The sequence below is a fragment of the Mastomys coucha genome, unplaced genomic scaffold (genome assembly GCF_008632895.1).
Source record: "Mastomys coucha isolate ucsf_1 unplaced genomic scaffold, UCSF_Mcou_1 pScaffold12, whole genome shotgun sequence".
Classification (NCBI taxonomy): domain Eukaryota; kingdom Metazoa; phylum Chordata; class Mammalia; order Rodentia; family Muridae; genus Mastomys; species Mastomys coucha.
The window spans coordinates 71,112,650-71,120,259 of record NW_022196894.1 but is presented as its reverse complement, the minus strand read 5'-3'; positions in this window follow the sequence as shown (position 1 = coordinate 71,120,259).

Here is a 7,610-nt window from a genome sequence, read left to right as displayed (position 1 = left end):
TGTCGAACCAGCTAATGGGTTGCTTCATATTCTGAGATGTATACTGGGGTTTTTCTTTCCTATGTTTTTTCCTTCGGACCGCTGAAGCTATTGAACCCGATTAAACTCAGTCGCTCAATAAACAACTTTGCTATCTCAAAAATTACACCCTATTCAATAGCAAGATGTTTGGAAACATTCCAAGAAAAAGGAAAAAAAAAAAAAAAGAAGGAAGAGAAGAGAAAGGGGAAACCTGGCCAATGGAGAAAAGGCCTCATAGTGTAAGGTATGCATTTTTCTTTGCAGTCTGCTCATAAATCATTAGCCACTGTGGCATTGATTAATTGGCCTTTCTCAAATCCTCCAGGGTTCTTATGAAAATCCCAGGTAACAAACAGTTCCAGTTTGAGCAGCAGACAGAGAGGGATATGTTTCAGAAATGTTGTCTGGAGATAATAGTCCAGATACAAAATTCTGTCACATCTGAAGTTGATCTCTGCTTATTTACATTTTGAGTGTGATTTAGTTTCTTCTGTCAAAGTTTTCATTCACTCCTCTCTTATCTTTGCTCTACAAGAGAGCTAGGGGAAAGGTGAGGGGCACACAGCTACACATTCCACCCGCCAGCATGACACCAGGGCATCCCGGCCCTGTTGAAAATTTTCACATTGTGATGTCCTCAGAGTTCATAACTAATGATCAAGTGGTGCATTGCTAATTGAAGCTAGTATCTTAAATAAAGGAGAAGTGGGTCATGTCACATGTGGTCAGCCTCATGGAAAATTGTCTCAAAATTCTAATACTTTCGCCTCGAGATGCCGTAAGCTTTGAATTGGACTATGAGTGTTCTCTCTTTGCTACTCTCCTTTTTCTGCTTTCTCCATTCCTTCCTTCACTGCGAAATGATGTCACTCTTTCCCTCTGTGCTTATTGCTTTTAAAGAATCTCCGTTATCATACCTCTCATAATAGTACATAATAACTGGTATGTTTTCATCATTAAAGAATGGCTATTACTGCATATTTGTAAAAGTAAACGGGTATGTAGTGCTAGAGAGATGGCTCGGCTCTTCAGGCTACTTTCTGGTCTTCCAGCAGATATAAGTTTAGCCCCACGTGTGTGGTACACATACATGAGCACACATACATGCACACACACCACACACATATACATATATATACATAAATAAAAATGATTTCTTTGAAAACTTAAAAAAGACACACAAAAAGAAAAAGAAATAGAGGAAGAGATCAACAATTAAGAACTTAGCTACAGACCCTTTTATAGAGATGCCAGATATTTGACAGAGCTAATTCTATATCTAGACAAGTTAACAGATGGTATTCAGAGAACTGGCTAATTGTACAAACAATAACAAATCTATATTCCTGTTTTATGGTAAATGAAACTTCTATATTCAGGTGAAATCAAATATGATTGAAATTTGATACTATAAAGATAATGAAAATTTCAGATTATACTTTTTTCCCCCAACTGGCACAATGTCCTTCATTTGCATTGCTTAGGCCTTGATGCATGCTAGCCCACGCCGTGAAATGCAGAACCATTAGGGTCACACCATGAGCAGTCACTGTTCTTATTAAACTTCACAGAAGTCTACATGTTCCTGGAATCTCAAAAGAAAAATAAGCAACTGAGGTAAATATTGTACTCAGTTATATTATATTACTTATGTAGATTGAATTTCAATAGTTGCATTCCAAAAATAGGAAGAAATTGTTATTGCTTTGTTCAAGTTTTGTTTCTGTTTCTGTTTTTTTGTTTTTATCTTTTGCTTGTGGGTGAGATGTGGTGCAGGCTTACAGGAGACTTCTTCATGGCTTTATTAAATAATATTGCCCTTCTCAAAACAAACAAGCAGAAGTTAGTTTTCCAAGAAAGATTGAACGTTTCCTAGGAAACTAGTTTTCCATAAACCATTCCTGTCAAAAAGATTTTCATAATGACACTGAGACAGCACTTTCTCTTTAGTCTTCATTCTTATAAGTATATATATCCAAGTAGCCTAAACCTATTAGGAATCAATACCATAGTACACAAATATGTTAGAGTTAAGACCATGGCTGCCCTTTAGGTCTGAAATGGTGATGAATTTTAGACGTTCTGGTAGTCATTTAGTGATGAAGTATGCACGAGATGTGTTGACTTAAAAGATGAATCAAAAAACCCTTATTTAAAAGGATTAAAGGATTGTCAATATGGATTACAAATGATGGTAAACCTATTTTATTCCACAGATTTCAATGGAAGACATTGGAACTTCTATCAGAGTAGATTGAACTTGTGCATCTTTCAGCTCCTCACAACTCCCTAAGGAGTGGTGAAAATGACTCACATAGAATCTGACCCTGTTAGATGATATACAGGCAATGGGCTACATGGATACATAGCAGCTTCAATGCCAAAGGACATCAGCATAGAGCAGATGTGAGAATCCAGTCATACTCCATAAATCCAGATGTTAAAGAAATTTGTAAAAACATGAAAGGAGACATCTTTTCTCACTTTTATTTAATTTGTTACCATGTTTCTTAGAAACTCGCTCATGTTTTATCATTCATGAAATTCAGCCCTCCCTTTTAATAAAATACTTTATATAACCCCATGTAGGTCAATACATTTGAAAGTTTCATATCTTATTTTTCATTTTTGCTAATCTCACTTTTTTGAGTTAATTCATAAGATCCCAGTAAATCAAAATACAAGATGATCAGCTTTTCCTCATTAACAATTACTTATGCCCTTTATCCTTTTTAATAGTAACTGCATAGAAAATTGAATGTGTATGTCAATTTCCCTAGTTATTTAGAGCCTATCAATATAATAATACTATGAACAATAAGAGGAGTCCAAGGTACTAAGTTAATATAGGTTCTCTGTGAATTATATGTGATATTAATGTCATTATGTCCATAAACATCTTTCAAACAATATTTATTCTAAATGGCTTGAGATTGGAGTTAATATATATTACTCAATACTTGGAAGAATTCATTGTTGTGGCTCTGTAAAAATATGAGACAAGACTGTATTTACATGGGAGGGGACTGTTTGTGGTGTACCTATATATATGTTCCTGTGTGTATGTGTGTGTGTGTGTGTGTGTATGTATGTAACTTGGTGTCTTCCTTCTCTCTCACCTTATTTTTTGAGACAAGTTTTCTTCACTGAGTCTGTAGTTCATCACTTTAGCTCGATTGGCTCTCTAGTCAGCTACAGGGATGCAACTCTTTTGCCCTCCACCCACCTTTTATGGATAATGAGCATAACACCTCATGCCCTTATGGTTGTGTCACAAGTGCTTTACCCCAAGAGAACATTTTTGTTGTTGTTGTTTTTCAATGTCTACACTTTACAACCCTTTATATATTTGGTATGTTTTGTAAGGTTAGTAATAAGTGGTATAAATAGTTCGTCCTGATTTTAGAAACATTTTAATACTCATTGTAAACCCCATGCCAATTTCAATGATTATTTTGAGTACATCAAAATCTATTGGATAAAGTGGTGTTGATTTGAGGCTTGGCTTTTCTAATTTTATCTCCACAGTCCATGACTTACTAGGGTTGCCATCCTTAGCTTTGATTATTTTATACCTGGGCCGTTACATATTTTTTTCATCTCCTGCTTTTCATCTTTTATGCTGATAGAACCCTGCTTGGGCTCCGAGACTAATGATTTTCTGAAGATTAATCCTATTCTCAGATTTCTTTGCTTAAAAAAGACTGAATCAGAATACCTGTTTTGAGGTGAACTTATACTATCTTGTTCCCACCGGTTTGCCTTAGGCATTCTTGTTAAACCAGATCTTTCCACATGTGTAGACATCCCTCTCATTTAATCCTCATCAGACCATGTTAGCCCTACTTTACAGTGGTTAGTGGCCGGTACTGAAGAACTAACCAGAGGTCACACAGCTAGTCATTTTCAGAGAATAGAATAAAACCAAAGCCTTGTTTGTTTTTCTCCCTCCTCCTGTCTCACAGGCAAAGTAAACACCTGAGGAGTACTGGGAGTAGCTTGTTCACCAAAACAACTCTCCTTGGTGCTGCCCCAGAGTCTGAAGCCCTCAGCATTCTGCAGCTTTTTCCATTAAGGCAGCTGTTTAAATACAAATTATCTTTGGTAAGGGTGTCACATTAATAGCCACTACCAGCTATTAACTCCTAAACACAAATCAATGTTCTTGTCCTCCAAACTACACAGGACTCTTAAAAAAAAAAAAGAGTAACGACTGATGGAAATTTTTGCACTGAGAATAGATAAGGCTGTGAGTGTAAGGATGCTGTCATGGTGAGGGCTTTGGACAAATGACAGATCACAGGGCCTGGGCAATGGGCAGAACCTGACAACTGAGGCTACAAGGGAAGCAGCCTAAAAGCACCATTAGAAAACAGGATGATCACAAAGATTGCCTGCTTTGCATTTTCGCATTGAACTATTTAGAATTCTGGCATACATTTTGAACGAGCTTCAATTTATCTGATAAAACTCAGGAAATGCCTCTTTCCCTTGAGTGTATGGTGTATGCTAAAAGTGAAGAATTAGTCCAAGACTGCCAAATCTGATTCACATAAGGTCCCAGCACGACCCACATTAACATTTTTAACCTATGCCTTACTGTATTTAATGAATAAGTGTATCTTCTGCCCTTATGGGACAATTGACCCTTTCATTGTTTTCAGCATTGTGGGAGATGTGGCCAAAGGGTTGTATCCCTTAAGAAGCCTCATCATGCTACTTTGTTGAGAGAATCATAACTACCACCTTGATCCTGGAAAGGAAATACAGAAACAGGACAAGGTTTATACTCCTTCCCATAGATAGCACTTTACAATAAGATTTCACATACCATAAAGTGATTCTGAGTCTGTATACATTACTTAATTACCTCTTTAAAAAAGGGAACAGTTATTTGTGCCACTGTAGTGAATGTTAGTGGCTAATAAACTTGTTATAAAATGTTACAGGATTAAAAACAACAATTAAAAAAAAAAAGATCATTGCTGAGTATGGGATTAACAATAGAAAGAAAAGAGCTTGTCCTAAACCTCTAGGTGAACAATGGCTCTTGAAAAAGAAATCCTGGCAAATTGCCTGTCTCCTGTGGGAAAGGCAGGAAGGAGGCGGCAGCATCTTTGTAAGCAATCATACTGCAGAAGGCAGGCTTCTTCCTGGGGCATTAACAACATCTCAACAGGAGTCAGAGATTTTTGTCAAGAGCTACAATTTACACAATAATTACACTCATTGGAGGAAACACTGATCCCAAATTGCCTTGACTTCTTTTTCCCTTCCCCAAATCACCCATTCTGTCTATATCCCCAAGCTGTTTTATAAAGGATTCTTTTACTAGCATTTCCATTTTAACAAAGAGTATTTTGTGTCTGTGTGTGTTTTATTTTTTTCCAAACACTTCATAGAGCTGATTTCTGTCTATTAATGGAGTAAAAGAGGAAAAAAAAATAGAAAGAAAGTATCATTTCAGAAGCTTTTTGACATACCTAATCATACCTCTCCTGTATTCAGAAGGGAAATAGGTATTTCTTTTAAGTGTGGTTAGGCATGCTAATCATAATTTAGTAAGGAATACAAAACCAACTGTGATGAAAGACAACCTAGATTTATGTGCAAATGACAAAGAATATATTGTGCATTTCACATGACAAAGGTTGTTTTTCCAGACTATTAGTTGCTGGTTTTGCAGGGACAGCTGTAAAGCTATCACTTTTTTTCCAGATGAATAAGATGAGGGAGAGAGGCACATTTGCTGTGGCGAATGCTCATATGCTTACTGTGGATGTTCACATTGTATTTACGTGTCTGCTTGTCTTTATGACATGGGAATTCAGGGACCCTATGATCACCCTCAGCCTTCATGGTGCCATGAAAGAGAGGTGATTTTTGTCCACTACAGCTCAAACTATTGATGTCTAGGCTCATTATGCCTTATTAAGTTCTCTCTGGTATTGGGACACCAAAGAGAGATCCTGTTAAGAAGCAGAGAGTGCAAAACAGGATCAGTGGGGTATTATAATCAGGTGGAGAAGGAACTAAAGTGCCCGGAAAAAAGATCTCCAGATGGTGATGAAAAAAAGATGACCTCCAGTGGAGATGCTACACAAACTCCTGGAGGGGAACCCATGGCCACATGCTGTGAGGGGAGTTAAAGATGGAGAAGAAAGAGCAGCCAATTTTCCCTTCTAGGTAGTGATCAGGACAAAAACTTCTATAGGGATAAAGGACAAACCCTTCCAGGGAAAGAAGTTGGTTATTATCTATGAGTGTCCATCATTCACTCCTGGCTCCCCACTCCTGGCTGGCAAAAATTAGGATATGCATACATATATATATATATATATATATATATATATACACAAACACACACACACATATATATGTATATACATATATGTGTGTATATATATTTCATATACAAGTATATTTATATTTATATAAAAATATACTTGTATATGAAATATATATATTTATATATACATATATATGTATATATGTATATGTATATATATGAAAATATACTTGTATATGTAATATGTATTAATTTTTTGAGTCCTGATGTTTCCATATGACATAGCTTGGCTCTGCTGTTAGTTCAGTGCTCTGAAGAAACCCCTATAACTTACACTTCATGGATTCTTATTGAATGTGTTTATAATATAGGCTTTCTATTGCTGCTACTTGAGAAATACGAATGATATAACTTTTTGTGGTTATAACAACTTTGTACACATTCTTAGTTGTATCTTCTCATGAGCTCATGAGAAAAAGTTCAATTAACTTGACTGCTAAAGTGGTTTACAAATAAAAACTTATTTTTTATATTGTTGATATGAAAATGTATGAATCAATCAAATTACAAAATAACTAAGCTATGTGAAGTGATTAGGTGAAGTCTTAATACTGTATTCTTCTGCTATATTTGTCATTTCTATTGTTGCCAAGAATCAATTCCAGAACTATAAATCAGGTTAAAGTTTTAATAATTGTAGTAAGAAGAGTTGATATGAAATTTGCCATCCGTGTCATGGGTCTCAACCTATAGGAAACTACAGAGTAAGGAAGAGGACCTTAGGATGTTCTTCAGTAACATTATTTTGTTCTGATCTTATAATGGAACTGATCTTATTCAATTGCAAACATTACACACAAACATAAAAAACAACTTAAGTGTAAGTAGAAATAAGGAGCCTTTAGCAGGAGATAATTATAATTGCATGATTTAGAAACAGGAATGTTCCATGATAAGAATATGTTTGTAAAAATGATGTAAACAGACAGTCTTCTGATGTGTGAATATGAACCATATTTGTAGAGGAATTTTTTAAAAGATTTTGTTTAGTTATCTTAATGTATATGAGTATACTGTAGCTGTCTTCAGACACACCAGAAGAAGGCATTAGATCTCATTACAGTTGGTGGTGAGCCAGTATGTGGTTGGTGGTGAGCTCAGGACCTTTGGGAGAAAAGTCAGTGCTCTTAACCACTGAGCCATCTTTCCAGCTCTTGTAGAGGAATTTTAATCCAGCAACATGACTACTCTGGCAAGGGATCATATCCAAAGACCTAAGCCAGTATGATTCTGCCGGAAT